At 39.8% G+C, this 20,127-nt stretch overlaps 1 protein-coding gene across 4 annotated transcripts in view; it reads right to left on the bottom strand.

Annotated features, from left to right (window-relative positions):
* The window catches only part of JAK1 (Janus kinase 1), a 228,896-nt gene that overhangs the window by 93,687 nt on the left and 115,082 nt on the right, over positions 1–20,127 (bottom strand). The window contains exon 2 of one of the 4 annotated variants that reach the window (XM_030865835.2): positions 20,010–20,099. The exons of 2 other annotated variants lie outside the window; for them this stretch is intronic. The gene's annotated coding sequence lies outside the window, so the exon portion shown is untranslated. The remainder of the gene's footprint in view (positions 1–20,009; positions 20,100–20,127) is intronic. One more of the 4 variants, XM_030865834.2, reaches the window with a different exon arrangement.

The raw sequence follows: 20,127 nt of genomic DNA, 5'->3' as shown, positions 1-20,127 counted from the left end.
TTCTCTCCTTGGAATGGCCAGCGTGCTGCCCCACACCCTGACTTTCAGCCTCTGGGCAAATACTAGATAGATCTTTGCTCACCCAGTGGCTTAGAGGAAATGTCCCTCTTACCTGCTCTGTATATTTCAGTCCTGCCCATCTTTCAAGGTCTACAGTAAGGTCCTCTTCCCCCACCCCCAAGCCTCTCCTCATTCTCCAGCTGGAAGGGACTGACCCCACTTCAGAGCCTTCATAGAACTTTTTCTTTTTTAAATAAATTTATTTATTTATTTTTGGTTGTGTTGGGTCTTCGTTGCTGCGCACAGGCTTTCTCTAGTTGCAGCGAACGGGGGCTACTCTTCGTTGTGGTGCACGGGCTTCTCATTGTTGTGGCTTCTCTTGCTGTGGAGCACGGGCTCTAGGCATGCAGGCTTCAGGAGTTGTGGCTCGTGGGCTCTAGGGCGCAGGCTCAGTAGTTGTGGCGCACAGGCTTAGTTGCTCCACGGCACGTGGGATTTCCCTGGACCAGGGATCAAACCCGTGTCCCCTGCATTGGCAAGTGGACTCTCAACCACTGCGCCACCAGGTAAGTCCCCTTCATAGCACTTTCTTCAGGGCCCTTACCCCACTCCTCCTTGCATCACAGTAATCAATATGCATGTCCCTTCCCTAGAGCTTTAGTCCCTTATTTACTCCTGTATCCTCTCACAATACTAACTACCACTATCACCACACCACCACCACTACTAGATATAAGGTCCACTTAATGAATACCTCCTGATAGGCCACTCTATACACATTATCTCCCGTATTAGTTCCATTTCACTGATGAAGAAACTGAGGCCTGACATGATCCAGCCTCCATCGACACTATAACATCGTGAATCCGAGCACAGTCTAGAATCAGACTGCTCGTGTTTGAATACCTGCTCTTACCATTTACCAGCTGCGAAATCCTGGGTAAGTTATTTAGCCCTCTGTGCCTCAGTTTCCTCATCTGTAAAATGAGGATAATAATATATACTTCATAGGACTGTTATCAGCATTAACAAAGCTAATATATGGGGAGGCACTCAGCACAGTGCCTGGCACATGGTACGGACTAAAGAAGTGTTTGCTATTGTTACTCTCAGTGCTGCCTCCGACCTTGTCTCACATTATGCTCCAAGTTCATATTTTGAGGTCTTCAAATAAATCAAAGTATTTCCCACCTTTGTCCAAGCTGCCTTGACTGCTCTTTGCCACCAGCTCCTTACCATTCTCTGGGTCTGATTGTGTGCTTGTCTCAGAAGGACATTCCCTGACAACCTTATTCAAGAAGATCCTTGTCATCCAGGCCTGGTCTCTAGTGCTCTCTCCCCTTACTCACAACTCCTATTTGCACCTTACCACACCCTTGTTTATTTTCCTTAGAGTACTTATCACAACCTAGAATTCCATTACTTATTGGTCTGTGTATTTGTTTGGGGTCCACCTCCTTCACAGGAAGATGAGAGAAAGAACCACCTCTGTCTTTCTCATCACTGTATCTTATGCACCCAGCCCAGGGCCTGGCATATAATCAATGCTAAATAAACATTTGTTGCAACCCTGCCTTCTTCTACACAGTAAGTGCTCAAGAAATATCTGGTGAATTAATAAATGAGTGAACTATAGAATTCTTAAGTTAATGTGTGGATGGGCATTGCTGCCATGAGGACAGGTATCACCCTGCAAAGTACCATTTTCTGTATCTGGTCAACTCTGATTTATCAGTCAACCAAACATCTATTAAGCACCCACAATGAGCAAATCTGTATGTCCTCTGTACAGTGCAAAACAATAAAGTCACTGTATTTGGCTGGAAGATAATAGGCAGAATCAGGATTAGAGTACATGGCTGGGCAGGTTGTGCACTGCCAAGAGCACCCAGCTGAGGTGAGGGAGTGATGGTTGAAATCCTGCCTGCCTTCTACTAGCCAGGCCACACTCCCCAGCACAGGACTGCCCCACCCAGACAAGGCACTGTTTTCTCATTCTCACAAATGCAACATAGAGATCAGTAGCAGCCCAGAGGAGGGGAAGTCTTATTTCTCAAGGTTGGGTCTCTGCATCATGGGATTTTAAGGGCACGAAAGACACTGACTATCAAGAACATCTGCCCACCCTCCCGCGTCCCTAGAACAGCCACTTGGGGGAAAAAGCATTCTATTCCATGAGATGCTTATGATAATACAAAAACAGGGAGGAGGAGCCAGTCAGCTCACTCCCACCTTTAACTCAGACTAGTTTATCAGATTAGCTACTCTCACTTGTCAGAGCAGAGATGCCTGAAAGTAGAGTTCTGAAAAGATTCCATTTTCATGCAGCAAAAGGTGGTGAGACAGAGTCAGAACAAGGACTACGGCCAGGAAAGGCAAGCTCAGTCTGTGGACCCCAAACTTCATACACTTCACCCTCGTACCTGAAGCTACCACCTCTCATGGTATCTGGTGTGAGTCAGTGCACAGGAATGCATTCATGTGCCTACACACATGCACACAAAACTGAAGGAGGCGGCCACTTATATCTCCCTGTTTCTGACCCCTCAGGGAGTCCCAACTGTTAGGCAGATAAAACAGCACAGAGAAAGAAGCATAAAGAGACCCAAGCAATCCCTCTTCTCAGCTTTCCAGTAACTTGCAGAGTGACTTTTGGAGAGTCACCTCCTCTCTCTAGGAAGGACTCAATTTCATCATTTGTAGAATAAGTGAAGCTGTAATATGTAACAGATAAGGATTTTCAAGTTCTGTTCTAAGGAACCAAAAGGTTCTGTGTGCTATATATACCGAGGAAAAAAATGTATTCAGATTTCATTTTTAAGATATATTTGAACAATTTTTGAAATTATAATAAACCCCCACAAATTCAAATTTTATAGCAAATTTTAACCCACTGAAGATTACCAATGAATTCATATTCTCTTTCTGCAGACCTCAGAATATTTTTTCATCAATTCCGAGCTTATATTTGAACAGTTTATAAATATGTCATTGATTCTGAAGGAAGCTGGAACTCTTTTTAAAATTCAGGCCTATACTTGTCTGCCCTCTTAAAATTGCTCAAGCAAGTATACTACTAAGCACACTTGCAGCATGCTCAATTAATTGCCAGGCAAATCTCAGGTACATCTTCTGGGACCATACTCTAATCACAAGGGAATAGTCAGTTATGCCGTAACAAATGAATCCCTAACAGGTTGCACTAGGATCTGTCCTGCTCTGTGTCATAGAGAATGAAAGCATTTGTAAAATACTGTGATTCTACCTTGTGATAAAAGTTCCCTCTATTCTTCTTTCAGGCTTCTGGGTCAATTTAATTAATTGACGAGTATCCAGAAACTATAAGTTAGTAGTAAACTACCTGCAATTATTTATCCACACGAATCAGATTTTTACATACTGCAAGCAAAGCTAAATTCAGAAGTAAACAGGGTAGTAAAACTGGCAGATGATGGAGACTGCCACTCTGAACCCAACTCAAAACTCAGTCAGTGCTCATGAAATCAGCTTCACTGTTCTCTTGTCTTTATCATAAGTCAGTGTTGTGATACTTGTAAGTTATATTACAAGTCTGAATTTATAAAATTAATCTCTTTAGTACATTGAGGTTCCATGTGGGACTGGATTTGAAATGGGTTCCTTGACTTCCAAGGAGTCAAAATCTACCGTACCAGATACCCTCAAAGTCTTTGTCAAGCTCTAATATTCATGAAGGCATTTTCTAATTAGGTCTGTATTACCTGCCCACCCCACTCTCCCCCACTCCCGCAGACTGCAGCTCCCAGGGGAAGGAGGGCCTAAGCAAAAGTACTCCCTTTCTGTTCCCCTATCTGTCAACAGTAAGGTTCTGTACACCCGGGGCAGCTGTCAGCTGTCTACCTTGGCTGCCAGTCATCTGAGTCCCCGTCCCCAACCACAGGGTAAAAGCGATCCAGACCACCCTAACCATGGCAGTGGGGCACTAGCTATTTGGCCCAAGACTGACTGCTTGTGCCCTGGGGAATGACGCTCTGGGAGTTCAGGCCATCATTCAGAGGGGGCCCTCAAACTTTAACATTAGTGTGAAAAGGGCACCTCTTCTGTGTAGGGGCTACTCCCCTGGCACCTCAATCTCCTATTTCTGCCTATCAAAAATCTGTTCTCTGCACTGCTGCGGGGAATGGCAGACTGTTACAAACTACCTGGAGGCAATCTGGTAATGGAATAAAAGACCTAAAAAACAGGAACCATGTGACTCCCAGAAATATATCGTAAGAAAACATACTGTATGCACACAGAAATTTAGCTATAAGGCTAAATCAAGATGTTGTTTATAAAAGCAAAAAATTGAAAGCAACCTTAATGTACCAAAAAAAAAGGATAATGGTTAAAAAAACAGGGGTATCCAAACAAGAGACTATCAATACTATCACTCGTCTCCAACAAGCATGTAGTAAGTATCTATTGTGTGCCAGGCATGGTGCTACGTGCCAGTTTTGTTGCTGGTGCTTTTCTTAACTTTTTTTTTGCCTTTTTTTTTTCTTTTTACTGTAATAAAAGCACATAAATTTACCCTCTTAACAATTACTAAGTGTACATTACAGTTCTGTTAAGTAAGTGTACATTACTGTTTTCATCTTGCAAGAATGAAATTCTATAACCATTGAACAACTCTCTGTTTCCCCTGATTTCTAAAAACTTATTCTGAAATAATTTTAGATTTACAGAAGACCTGCAAGGACAGTACAAAGAGTTCTCATGTGCCTTTGTTCAACTTCTCCTAATACTAACACTATGGCATTTTTTAAACTGGCAAAATGGAATAATCATTGATTGTGTCATCAAATAATCCCAAGCGCCCAGCAATGTGCCAGGCAGTAAGCAGCTCTGGCTGGTGCCTCTGCCTACACATCTCTGTTCCCCACTGATTTCTGACTGTGCACTGCCCTGTCCCCTGCACCACTCTCCAAGGACAAGGGAAGGAAATTAAGAAAAAAAAAACTACGCTAACAAAAGTTCCTTCCTCCCAGTAAGAATTCTTAAGCCACTGCCAATGGAGCCTAAAGCCATAGAAAGAGTTGTTTTCTAAATGAGTACAGAACCTCAGAGAAATCTCAGATAAGAAAGAATATTAATGAGGAAAATAAATAAATATAAGCAAACACTACATCAGTGTTAGCTATATATACAGGAACCATGCCAAGCCTTTTACCTGTAAGGTGGGTAACATTACTATCCCCATTTTACAGATGAGTAAACCCAGGTGCAAAGAAGTTCAATTTTACTGAGAGTTCCGCAGCCAGTAAAAACACTTCCCTCGTCTGGGAAGAGAGAGAACACAGGGCTCCCACCCTGTGCTTTGAAAGTCTAAATTCCTAGATTCTTGGTCTCAAGAAGCTGTTTTAAATAACAGTGGCCACCATCCAGACAGCAAATCTGGCCAATCTCCAGCTCAGCAAAACTACTGGCAAGTACAACATTTGTCAGCCCCTGAGTAATCCTTCCAAAAGAGCGATGTATCCCTATCTTGCACGTTTCCAGGGGAAGTAAAGAAACTTCTGAGGGACTTGCACAACACCTCCTAAAAGCGGAATTCCAGAAGGCCTTTCACATGTGCTTTCACGATGACCCGGGTCATCACCCACCTCCCACCTGCACCCTCCCCTCATGATCCACTAAGGCAACATGCTGATTGATGCTCACTCTTCAATAAAAATTCAAAGGACACACTGGACAGACACCCTTCCTTCTCATGCTTCTCTATCACAGCGACTCTCCACAAAATTATGGTGCCAGAATTCACTTCAAAGTATCCTCATGTCTCTGACAACCCAGTAGGATGGAGAGTATAAAAAGAGAACAGTGTTCTTTCTGGTACCACAAAACCAAACTATTTGCTTCACCAAACATGCTGCTCCAAGTTAAAGGTTTTGCTTTCAAAGAATCCTTGGTTTGCCTTTAGACTCATTGTCTCATACTGAAGTGACTAACTTTGAATCATTCAAATCTGTTCTTTAGGATTTGGGGGCAATACAGACTGTACAATTACTATATAAATATGGATACTCTCCAGTAATACAAACACACTAACAAGACAAAGCGAAGGGCCTAACTCAGGTTCACCTTCACCTTTGAAACTGGGGAACTGGAAGAAAGTGACCCAGACACTATCAGGAATCCTAAACAAGAGGAAAGAAAAACACTGACCAAAACCCAGGAAGGACAGAGTATCTTAGGAAGCCAGAAAACCTATGGAGAAATGGGAAAGGACCAAAAGCAGCCTCTGTTCCTAGTCACCAATTGAGATCAGTGAGGAAGGGTTTCAGTGGGATCTGAAGAGGCATCGCTCAAACGCCCTGCAGTCTGGTCCTTGCTCAATAAATGGCACAAAGGCACAACATATGATGCTGTTTTGAGAAGGGGAGAGCAAAAGGTGGGGGCAGCCACAAGCAGAGGAACCAGGCAATAAAGACTAGGTTTTCTCATTGGCGGTACCTGGCATCATTGCAAATAGAAGTTGCAGTGATTGATGAAGATGAATTCATAGAACAATAAAGAAAAAAACAGTAAAGGGATAGCTTGGCATTCCAGTTACAAAACAAGAGGCGTACGGACCTTGGATCATGGATCGCCAAAGTGCCCCCTCAACCCTGACTGTTCCTAACGCTCTGTCCTCCTGAGATTTTTCTGAGAGCAGTTCCCATCAGAACTGAAGAATTCTGGTTCATTCTCTAAAAGTCCAGTTCAAATGCCTCCTCTTCCTGTGAAGTCCTCCAGAGTCGCTCTCTTCTCTGTGCTCCCACAGTATTCCATTAAACATGTTAATTACAACCTTAGCTTGCTTTTTTGTGTGTAAATATCACCCACCACACTATAACTAGGGGCTGAGGCTGTGTTTATTCATTCTTATTTCTCACAGTCAGTGCTTAGAACATAGTAGGCACTCAGTAGACGAATGAATGACACATGCAGGACCATCCAGAGACCCCAGGGCCATAGCAGTTCGCAGGAAGAGTGATAATCAACTTACGAAAACCAACTTGAAGACCAATCAGATCCTAGCCATGGGGATATACACCTCTCCCTTATTCCAAAACAGGATTGAGGGAGCTTCTTCTCCCTTGATTGCCCTCTAGAAATGGGAATGAGAATACACACGCAGCTGACATCTTGGAGGAGGACACCACCAAACAAATTAAACTAGTTTTCAATCTCATAACCACTGTGACCAAACTAAAACACCAAACTTGGAAGGTGTTGAAAAATACCTTAAAAATACTTACAAAATATATTTCTAAGCTTTTCCTTCCTCTGTTCATCAGAGGATGAAACAAGGAAGACTGATCATAGTCCATTTTAAACCACGTCTCCAACAACAGGTGTCTCCCTCCTACTCAGTCTGAATGGGAAGTCATCTGGGTCCCTGGCAGTCACTTGCTGCTTGTCCAGCCTTTCCTGCTCTGATAGAATACCTGAGATGTTGATGACAGAACAGCCTACAACCACAATGGCTCATCTCTAATGCTAAGGGAGAAAAAAAGGGAAAGTCCCTGGAAAACCACTGTATGAGCCTTTACAATTTTATTCAATAGATGTCAGAACCATAACTGGTATACAAATAAATCAGGAAAGGCTTGAGTGTGACTAGATAGGATCCAGTAGGACCATCCCAGAACCGATCTAATAGAATAGGTGTGTGTCTCAACACCTAGGACAGCTGCCCCAGAAGATGGTCCAAGGACACACCCCTCCCCTCCCCACTTCACACAGCTCCCATGGGGCCTAATCTCCTAGCCCCAAGCCTTGCTCCACCAATATCAATACGGGACAAGGCAAGCAAGAGGCCAATGAGCAATTCCTAAATTAAACTCCCTCGCAGCTGAGTCACTTCTTTTCCTTTCATGTCTAAGATCAAAGACATTAAGCGACACAGAGGAGAGGCAGGGGTTTATTAGAGAACTACAGGATTTCAAGCCTGGAATGGATTCTACCAAACAAACATTAGCCCTCCTCTCCCAAGACAATAATCATCTATACTTTCATTATTAGGGCCAACAAGTCTCTACCCTTACCCTCAACTCCAGGGGCCTAAAGACTGCAAAAGTATCCTTGTTAAGTCTCAAAAACTCTTGTACTGTAGAAGACTTAATTCATTTTTAGGGGAAAATTAAGTTCTTTTTTCCCATGAAGTCAAAAAGAGACACCTATGTACTTGCCCATCAGCTGCGCAGACACCCAGGATTTTCACAAGTATGTCTGGGGAGGTGGAGCCAAATAGAAGTGCTGAGAAGCAGTACAGCTTCATGACTAGACTGCCTGGGTATGAACCCAGCTCCACTACTCACTAGCAGTGATCTTAAAAGCAGGGAAAATACTAGGACCTACCTCATGATTGTTAAGAGGATTAAGTTAGTTAATCTTACAAACAGTAAATGCTGTATTTCCTTTATAAATAAGGAGGTTGAGACAATGTGTTCCCTGGAAACATGTTATTCCACAACCATAAGAATTTTCAGTGTGACAGCACAAAACATTAGGTTTACCTGTATAAAACCTCCAACATTGGACTTTTTTTTTTTAAACCTACAAAAATGGCAATTTCATACGGTTAAATCAAATAGGTATGAATAAGAACATAAAGCCGTGCATTTTTAACTCATCCTGAGTGCCTGAAGCAGCTCAGGCCTTTTAGAGAAAATCCTTCAAATGACTGTTTTTTAAAAATGCTGGGGGAAGGGTTTGGTCTGCAGGACCCAGTTTGGTCTGCAGGACCTTGTGAAGGTTGAGCAACCTCAGCTATTTGGGGAGCTGACTGGGTGCCAAGCTGGCTTCCAGCCATCACCTGTTACTTTGACAACTGTAACTCCAGAACTACTAGTACTATTTGCAAAATCCCAAGCACTTACAGGAAGCTTAAAGGCTCAAGAGGCTCAAGTTGGAGTGACCAGAGAACTCCACAGCATTTTTCTCCTGCTAAAGGTGCTTCTGGCTTCCAGGGAACCACTTCATGTATCTGACACAGACACAGCTGTGACCACAGCCATCTGGATTTCAGCCATTATTCTCATTGTGTCTGAAGTTATTCAGAAAACTAGTTCACAAGTTTCAGAGACCCAACACTGAGTGTCTTTCATCTTAGAAAGTTTCTCCCTAAGTCTAAAACCTTTAAAAATTAAAGAGAAAAGCACATCACTTATGTTAAAGTTCAACTAAACAACACAGGCTCTCTCTGTACTAAATTTGCAACTTCCTGCCAATCTATAATTATTTCAAAGTTTTTAAAAAATTAAGTTCAATTATACAAAGACATAGAAATGGCCCTTTAGTAAAGAACAACTTTAATCAAAATTTTTAGATGCACTGTGTGATTTTATGCCTGTTTTTCCATTAATAACAGAAAGGCTCTTTTCAACTATTGGCCCAGTCACTAATAATGGGATAGGAGCACAATCTTTCTCTGGCCTATACACTAAGCCTAGTTATAAAAAATTATCCAGAAGCACTTGTACATATTTGAACCCTTGATTCCATGTTATTACATCAACTAAGTGAAGGCTTGGACCAAGATCATCAATCAGTCTTATATGAAGGCACACAGATGTTCTGATTAGTTTGGGCTTAATGGCCATGTTCCAGCCTGATTTTATTGCTCTACTTCCCTCAACACCAGAACTATTTATCTTTTCTACTTCTCTCAACACCAGAACCATTTATAAAGCCCAAAACAGTATTAGCTCTAAATGAAACTATTAAGTAAACTCTTTCTCAACCCAGACCATATACTTGCATGTTTCTCAGCTAAAACTAAGAGTTCATTGCAAGAGAAAATGAAAAACTAACACTTCCTCATGGAGTCTCTCTTCATAATATTTTATGTCTACATAAGGATGTGATGGGGCAGAAGTAGATAGCAGGACTATACTATCTCAGGACATCCTTCCTAGCACTCCAGAACAGAATCATGGGCACTTGCCCTCCCCTGGCATTCTTATGTAATGTTATAATGAACTGAATATTTATTTAATAATTAAATTAATTGAACTAAGCTGAAGATCCAGTCAGGATTCTTTTCATAGGGACTCTGTTGGCTCACATGTGTTTAGATCACTATCTGAAAGGGGATAACATATTTTGCCCTAAAGATATCCTTGTTCCATGGCTCACTGATCTGGCTGCCATGGGTCCTCTTTTCTAGAGGCAGGAGGATGCCAGATGATCCTGTGAGCAATAGCTCTCTGCATGAATGTACACTTATATGAGCACCACACACACCTCTAAGAGTGACCATGCAGGTGGGCACAGAAAATGGTAGCTTACTGCTCATTACACAGGAAAAGGGAATAAGTACAAACATCTACCCCACACCAATTTCACCCCAAGTTCACAAGAGCGTCACAGTTTGCAGAAGTTTGTAGTCACTAGTTCAGAGCTAACATATAGCATGGTTTACGGGTAAAAGCATGAGCTTTGCAGTCAGACAAGAGTTACTCATATTTAAAATAAAAAAGTTACTTAATTTCTCCAAATCTTGGTTTCCTCATCTTTAACTGGGAATAATTCCATCCAACTCACACGGTTGGGCACATAGTAGATGTGTAATCTATAAGGTCAAGGTCAAGGATATAATCCCCAAACAAGGCTTAAAACAAGGTGGTGGTGTGATGAATTGGGAGATTGGGATTGACTTATGTACACCAATATGTATAAAATGGATAACTAACAAGAACCTGCTGTATAAATAAATAAATAAAATTCAAAAAAAACCCGTAACAAAACAAAAACACCTCACAGAAAATCACATGGTTTCAATCTGTACTGTGAAACTCAGATGTATTATACCACTAGTGTATGCATGCCACACAAGTCAATAAAAGAGGGTCAGGAAATAAAAGAAAAACAACTTAGACTATGTGTCTCACTACTGGGTGGCTCCACACTATTCCTTTCTAAATAAAGACCAGTATGCAACATACTCTTTATGCTTTAATGGTGCTAAGCTGCATTGTTTTGGAACACACATAAAATATGAGTTCAACAAAAAGAAATGCTGCAGAAATTTCACACAAATATTCATGAACATTACATATTGCCAGGCCTTTTCACTTAGAGTTGTGTATAAAATAAGAATGACTAGATGCCAAGAAGTCTGTAAATCCTATGAGAAGAGGCCCTAGAGGCACCCTGATGGCTTCAAGAAGTGAAAACAGGGAAAGTGACAGAAAAACTATAGAAAACACAGCAAGAATTCTAGTCCAAAGCTAGTTAGTATGAAACAAATACACTGTGTGTGTTGTATATATACACAACTCAATAGACCCTGGAAGACATCCCTATCACAATAATACTTTAGAGAAGATCTATCTTATATCAAGCTTTTCAATCTCAATTTCTTAAAAAATTAGGAAAGTGAGGTTAAGAGGGATTTACTGTTACAAGGCAACAAAGTCAATAATTGATAAAAAATTAAATTTAAACCCAGGGCTTTATACTTGAAAACATGCTACGAGCACAGTACTTAGCATAAGTTATGTTCATAACTGAACCTGATTAATAAAGAAAAATAAATTGTATTCAGTTAACTCAGTGCAAAGGAATACAGCAAATACATTTTCAAACTTTCTCATGAAAGTAGTTAAAAATTTTAAAATATGGCGATTATAATGATAAATTCTCACTCATCTGGAAAATTTGGTTATCCCAAAATGACTCATCCCTAAGAGTTCAAAAGAGTCAAGGATTTACTGTAACTTGTATCCATATTTGAAAAAAAAAAATCATTCCTTAACTCTATGGAAACATTTTTTATTTTTTAACATCTTTATTGGAGTATAATTGCTTAACAATGGTGTGTTAGTTTCTGCTTTATAACAAAGTAAATCAGCTATACATATATATATATATATATATATATATATATGCCCATATCTCCTCCCTCTTGTGCCTCCCTCCCTCCCACCCTCCCTATCCCACCCCCCCCAGGTGGTCACAAAACACCGAGCTGATCTCCCTGTGCTATGTGACTGCTTCCCACTAGCTATCAATTTTGCATTTGGTAGTGTATACATGTCCATGCCACGCTTTCACTTTGTCCCAGTTTACCCTTCCCCCTCCCCGTGTCCTCAAGTCCATTCTCTAGTAGGTTTGCGTCTTTATCCCCGTCCTTCCCCTAGGTTCTTCAGAAGCACTTTTTTTTTTTTTAGATTCCACATATATGTGTTAGCATACGGTATTTGTTTTTCCCTTTCTGACTTATGACTTACTTCACTCTGTATGACAGACTCATATGACAGGTCCATCCACCTCACTACAAATAACTCAATTTCGTTTCTTTTTATGGCTGAGTAATATTCCATTGTACATATGTGCCACATCTTCTTTACCCAGTCATCTGTCAATGGACACTTAGGTTGCTTCCATGTCCTGGCTATTGTAAATAGAACTGCAGTGAACATTGTGGTACATGACTTTTTGAATTATGGTTTTCTCAGGGTACACGCCCAGTAGTGGGATTGCTGGGTCATATGATAGCTCTATTTGTAGTTTTTTAAGGAACCTCCATACTGTTCTCCATAGTGGCTGTACCAATTCACATTCCCACCAACAGTGCAAGAGGGTTCCCTTTTCTCCACACCCTCTCCAGCATTTACTGTTTGGAGATCTTTTGATGATGGCCACTCTGGTGTGAGGTAATACCTCATCGTAGTTTTGAGCTGCATTTCTCTAATGATTAGTGACATTGAGCATCTTTTCATGTGTTGGTTGGCAATCTGTATATCTTCTTTGGAGAAATGTCTATTTAGGTCTTCTGCCCAGTTTTGGATTGGGTTGTTTGTTTTTTTTTGATATTGAGCTGCATGAGCTGCTTGTAAATTTTGGAGATTAATCCTTTGTCAGTTGCTTCATTTGCAAATAGTTTCTCCCATTCTGAGGGTTGTCTTTTCGTTTTGTTTATGGTTTCCTTTGCTGTGCAAAAGCTTTTAAGTTCCATTAGGTCTCATTTATTTTTGTTTTTATTTCCCTTTCTCTAGAAGGTGGGTCAAAAAGGATCTTGCTATGATTTATGTCACAGAGTGTTCTGCCTATGTTTTCCTCTAAGAGTTTTATAGTGTCTGGCCTTACATTTAGGTCTTTAATCCATTTTGAGTTTATTTTTGTGTATGGTGTTAGGGAGTGTTCTAATTTCATTCTTTTACATGTAGCTGTCCAGTTTTCCCAGCACCACTTATTGAAGACGCTGTCTTTTCTCCATTGTATATTCTTGCCTCCTTTAGCAAAAATAAGGTGACCATATGTGCATGCGTTCACCTCTGGGCTTTCTATCCTGTTCCACTGATCTATATTTCTGTTTCTGTGTCAGTACCATACTGTCTTGATTACTGTAGCTTTGTAGTATAGTCTGAAGTCAAGGAGCCTGATTCCTCCAGTTCCATTTTTCTTTCTCAAGATTGCTTTGGCTATTCGGGGTCTTTTGTGTTTCCATACAAATTGTGAAATTTTTTGTTCTAGTTCTGTGAAAAATGCCATTGGTAGTTTGACAGGGATTGCATTGAATCTGTAGATTGCTTTGGGTAGTATAGTCATTTTCACAATGTTGATTCTTCCAATCCAAAAACACGGTATATCTCTCCATCTGTTTGTATCATCTCTAATTTCTTTCATCAGTATCTTATAATTTTCTGCATACAGGTCTTTTGTCTCCTTAGGTAGGTTTATTCCTAGGTATTTTATTCTTTTTGTTGCAATGGTAAATGCAAGTGTTCCCTTAATTTCTCTTTCAAATTTTTCATCATTAGTGTATAGGAATGCAAGAGATTTCTGTGCATTAATTCTGTATTCTGCTACTCTACCATATTCATTGATTAGCTCTAGTAGTTTTCTGGTAGCATCTTTAGGATACTCTATGTATAGTATCATATCATCTGTAAACAGTGACAGCTTTACTTTTTCTTTTCTGATTAGGATTCCTTTTATTATTTCTTTTTCTTCTCTGACTGCTGTGGCTAAAACTTCCAAAACAGTGTTGAATAATAGTGGTGAGAGTGGGCAACCTTGTCTTGTTCCTGATCTCAGTGGAAATGGTTTGTTTTTCACCATTGAGGACGATACTGACTGTGGATTTGTCATATATGGCCTTTATTACATTGAGAAAAGTTCCCTCTATGCCTAGTTTCTGGAGGGTTTTTATCATAAATGGGTGTTGAATTTTGTTGAAAGCTTTTTCTGCATCCACTGAGTTGATCATATGGTTTTTATTCAATTTGTTAACATGGTGTATCACATTGATTTGTATATATTGAAGGATGCTGGCATTCCTGGGGTAAACCCCACTTGATCATGGTGTATGATCCTTTTAATGTGCTGTTGGATTCTGTTTGCTAGTATTTTGTTGAGGATTTTTGCTTCTATGTTCAACAGTGATATTGGCCTGTAGTTTTCTTTCTTTGTGACATCTTTGTCTGGTTTTGGTATCAGGGTGATGGTGGCCTCACAGAATGAGTTTGGGAGTGTTCCTCCCTCTGCTATACTTTGGAAGAGTTTGAGAAGGATAGGTGTTAGCTCTTCTCTAAATGTTTGATAGAATTCGCCTGTGAAGCCATCTGGTCCTGGGCTTTTGATTGTTGGAAGATTTTTAATCACTGTCTCAATTTCAGTGCTTGTGATTGGTCTGTTTATGTTTTCCATTTCTTCCTGGTTCAGTCTCGGAAGGTTGTGCTTTTCTAAGAACTTGTCCATTTCTTCCAGGTTGTCCATTTTATTGGCATATAGTTGCTTGTAGTAATCTCTCATGATCCTTTGTATTTCTGCAGTGTCAGCTGTTACTTCTCCTTTTTCATTTCTAATTCTATTGATTTGTGTCTTCTCCCTTTTTTTCTTGATGAGTCTGGCTAATGGTTTATCAATTTTATCTTCTCAAAGAACCAGCTTTTAGTTTTATTGATCTTTGCTACTGTTTCCTTCATTTCTTTTTCATTTATTTCTGATCTAATCTTTGAAACACTTTTAAATACAGAACACAATGACATTACTGGAAATTCTTTCATTTGACTTATCTGAGGTTTATCTGCTTCACTGAGGCTTATATTCTTATTACTCTCTTAATAATCAGACATGAGGGCTTCCCTGGTGGCGCAGTGGTTGAGAGTCCGCCTGCCGCGCAGGGGACACGGGTTCGTGTCCCGGTCTGGGAAGATCCCACATGCCATGGAGCGGCTAGGCCCGTGAGCCATGGCCGCTGAGCCTGCGCGTCCAGAACCTGTGCTCCACAACGGACACAGTGAGAGGCTCGCATACCACCAAAAAAAAAAAAAAAAATCAGACATGAAAGGTAAAAATGAAGATCATTTGGCTTGTATTTTAGAGACAAAAAAAATTAAGTAAAGTAAATTAACAGTTATTTCAAATTTCCCTTGGTTGGAATGTAAAAAAACTGGCCTCCTTTCCAAGAAATTGGTGCTGGAAAGAGGCCTCAACACTGTGATATTACATTCAAACTCCTACAAAGGCACTTCATTTTACAGATGAAGAAACCAAAGCTCAGAGGCATGAAATGACTTACCTATGGTCTCAAACTCAGTGACTATCAAATCCCCAATATGAATCCATGTACCTGACTCTGTAAGTTTATTGGCAATGTCTGAATCTAAACACCAAATGAAGAGCTGTGTCTCATCAGTGCCCCACTCCACACACACCCCCATCCCCCACGATTTGCAGGCAATTCTCCAGATGAGGCAGGGAAGGTGGAGAACATATGGTATATGGACCAGTGGAAACTCAATCAACTGAAGTCCCATCAGCCTAGAGCCACTATATCAGCTTGGTGTCTTTTACTGGAAACAGGTTGCTAACAAATATGAGAATGATCCAGAATTAGACAAAATCCAAAAAGAGAGAAATTACTCCTGGATGAACAGAATAACTATATGCAAATAAACTACCAAAATAGAAGAAAAGATTAAGATGTTTTATGAAGAACATCTGAATAATGAAATTTGATATATCTTAGAGGGAAGCAGATATTTGGGTATAAGAGATAAAGAGGACAGTGGATCCAGACTTTCATGGGGAAAGAAGACATGCTAACTCTTCCTGCAGGAACTTATCACCACTTCACACTGTGTCTGCTGGAGAACCAGGGTGGACCATCTTGATGCTCAAGGAGAGTACATGAAATTTTTGGCACAGGCAGCACCGTGGTGCTCTCTAGAGACTAATACACTACTTGTAAAGGTCCTAAACATAGCTGAGCAGAAAATTAAGTATTGACTATTGTTTACTTTTTGCATTTTTATTGTAGACTCAAAGCTAGATTATCTTTCCTTTGCAAGATTATTTCATCAGAATGTTTTTCAGTAAAAGGAACAACAAAACTGATGTTTACATGGAAGGAACTGTGGAAATGTAGACAAATCACATTCATCTTCTTTAATTAATCAAGAATAGTGGTTCAGTAACTCTTCATTTGCACACACATTCAACTGTAACCCAAATGGAAGTTTCATTTCCCAAAATGCAACCACTTAGCATGCTCTATGTGAATATGATTCTTAGACCTTAAGCCAGATATCAGTCAATGCCATGCCTGCCTTAGAACAAGTAATAGTAGATAACATAATTAACCAAATATAATACATTTTTTCTCCCAAAATTTTTTTTTTTTTTTGCGGTACGCGGGCCTCTCACTGTTGTGGCCTCTCCCGTTGCGGAGCACAGGTTCCGGACGTGCAGGCTCAGCGGCCATGGCTCACGGGCCCAGCCGCTCCGCGGCATGTGGGATCTTCCCAGACCGGCGCACGAACCCGTGTCCCCTGCATCGGCAGGCGGACTCTCAACCACTGTGCCACCAGGGAAGCCCCTCTCCCAAAATTTTATCTTGGGGTTGGAGCAAATGGGAGAAGAACATATCATGGAGCCTATACAGTTGCTTATACCACTTTCATGTTCAAAGTAAAGTAACTGTCTTAATTTTTTAAAAAAGAAAGAAAAAGACCAAATGAAGAATATCATAATGTGAAAAGTGTAGCATTACATTTGCTTTCTATGTTTAATCATTAAGGAAATTAATTACTGTATTTAATCCCTATCAAGATAAAAAAAATTTTTTTTTTATTTCAGTGATAGGGTTCTATTTGTTCCCATTAGGGAATTTACTCAAATGCCAGAGAAGCTCTTTTGTTGGTTTTTCTAATATGCCCCAAACACAAAATGTAACCTTTTATTATGCTGTGTTACTAGTTTAAGTGTGGCTCTAGAGCCTCAGGAATACCTGGCCCCATCCTAATTAGTAGTATTATAAACACTTATTCTCTATACAGAACTTCATGATTTATATCCATTACCTCATCAGATCCTCATTAACAACTCTGGTTGAAGGTCAGTCCTGACTTCACAGAAGAAATCGAGTCAAAGAGAGGGTTAAGCTACCTGCTTAATATCACCCTGGCACCAATGGCCTGAAAACAGTCCAGAGCTCTAATGTCTTTTTAATAGAGTTTTAGTATAAATCTTCAAGTATGTTTAAGAAAACAGAACAAGTTTTAAAGACATGGATTTCAAGTTGGTGGGAAGAATGATAATTTTTTTTTGTGGTGAGACAACTGGATAGCCAGTTAGAAAAAATATTAAGAAAGCTAGCATTCATCTGACACCACATACTAAAATGTGTTCTGTCATTTAAAAATATCAAATATACCTAATACTAAGTCTAAATAGAGATAAATGTTTATATAATTAGGGAAGTCAAAAGGTCTCTCCAACATGACATCAAAAGTAGAAACCTTGGGGTTTCCCTGGTGGCACAGTGGTTAAGACTCTGCCTGCCAATGCAGGGGACACAGGTTCAAGCCCTGGTCCAGGAGGATCCCACATGCCATGGAGCAACTGAGCCCGTGTGCCACAACTACTGAGCCTGCGCTCTGGAGCCCATAAGCCACAACTACTGAGCCCACGAGCCACAACTACTGAAGCCCATGTGCCTACAGCCCGTGCTCCACAACAGGAGAGGCCACCTCAATGCGAGGCCCGCACACCACAACAAAGAGTAGCCCCCACTCGCCACAGTTGGAGAAAGCCCACGTGCAGCAGTGAAGAAGCAATGCAGCCTAAAATAAATAAATTTTAAAAAAGAAAAAGAAATGTTTGATAGGTATGAGTACATGAAAATATAAAACTTCTGTACAAAAATACCCTAAATATATACGCAAACAACCTGAAAAAAAAATTTGTACCATGTATCACAAAAAGTTAATATTCTTAACATATAGCTTTAAAAAAAGAAAAAACACAAACACACCAATAATAAAATGGACAAAGGGCTTGACAAGGCAATCCACAAAGAAAACATGAATTCTCAACATGAAAAACAAAGTTTAAATATACTAATAACCAAATATCTATGAAGTAAAATAGAGATTTACCATTTTTTTACAAATAGACTGGCAAATTTTTTAAAATTATAATATCCACAAATTGATTAAATGCGACAAAGCAAGTACTCTCATTTAGAAATATAAACATCACGTGAGTTCTGCAATCTGTAAATGTCCTTTGACCCAGAAGTTCTTTCTACTTCTAAGCAAATAACGATGATATACAAGATTTAGCTACAAGGGTCTTCGTCACAAAGTTATTTAGAACGACTAACAAAACAATCTTAAATATTCATCCAGGAACACAGAATCACAGTGAAGCCATCTAACAGAATTCTACACTGAAAAAAATAATAACATATGTATATACACATATATATGTAATTATGTATATATATACATGTGTATATATATATGTATAATTATTGGAAGATGGAACAATATTCATGATTCACTAACAAAGGAAAGGTTATAAAACATCATGCAGTATATAAACACAATTTATTTTGGGCATGTGCAAATAAAATTGAGAGGATATTCATCAAAATACTGACTACGGTTATGGGATTCCAAATGGCTTTTATTCTATTCTCTGGATTCTAAATCTTCAATAAATAAGAAAAACTTTTGCAAAAAACAGTGAATATAACTTCTTAAAAATAACTTCCAAAAAAGGAGACAGCAGCCAATAATATTTTATGTACAGAGTAAGTGACTGTCCCCCAGACCTACTTGGTAAATCAGGCACACAATACAACCAGCCATTCCATCCTCAGATCCCAAGACAGGAAGAAGAGTAGATCAGGATGGGCAGAATGCCTAGTCGCACACCACAGTATAACTCTGTGTCTTACTACTCAGGTTGGAAAACACTAGACTTGAACTGCCCACTACAACTTAGGAAACATGAGATGGGATCTCCTCCACTTGTACAACTCCCTCCACATTGCCAAGACAGCAGCTCAAAAAATGGTATGGAGGATGGGGTGAGAGCTGTCTGCAGTGCAAAAAAATACATGCCAATGTATGCAAAATGGTATGAGCCCAGTGGAGACCAATTTACAATCTTGATAAAAATTATTTTTGAAAAATTATAAATGCACTTATCTTTTAACCCAACGACCTTGGGAATTTACCCAACCTTGTACATATGAGTTATACAAAGAAGCACTGTTTGCAGTAATAATAGCATGGAAACAAATAATATATCCATGAATATGGAGACTGGTTAAGTAAACCATGGTACAGAACACGCCGGAGCTCTAATAAATATGTACATACATACATGTAACATACACACACATGAATAAGGAAATATTCCAGGTCCATTCCAGGTCCTAATACAGAAAGAGAGGAGGATATACTGTAAAATGAAAAAAGCAAAGTGCAGAATAGTATATAGAGTATGCTACATTTTGTATAGAGAAGAATATATACTTGTGTTTAATTGTATCTGGACACAAGAAATGCATAAAAGAGGTTATTTAAGGGGGCAGGGAAGGAAGCTGATAGTGACAAAAACTGGAGCAAGCCTTTTCAATTTGTACTAAGTTATACTGGTTTACTTTCTGAAGCATGTGAATATAGTACCCATGTCAAACAAAATATCAACAATGACAACAACAATAACAACAATAATAATGAAAAGTTTAAAATGCTTACCAATAAAGCCTTGGTAAGAGGCAAATTTGCCACCACAGAGTGAGGAGCATCAGAGCTGAGCAACAGATTACACAGGAATTTCTCTTCTGCCTCCGTTGGAAAGAGAGAGAAGAGGTGA

Source organism: Globicephala melas, chromosome 1, assembly GCF_963455315.2.
Source record: "Globicephala melas chromosome 1, mGloMel1.2, whole genome shotgun sequence".
NCBI classification, from domain to species: domain Eukaryota; kingdom Metazoa; phylum Chordata; class Mammalia; order Artiodactyla; family Delphinidae; genus Globicephala; species Globicephala melas.
Note: the sequence above shows the minus strand (reverse complement) of the source record. Positions and strands in the feature narration are given on the sequence as shown.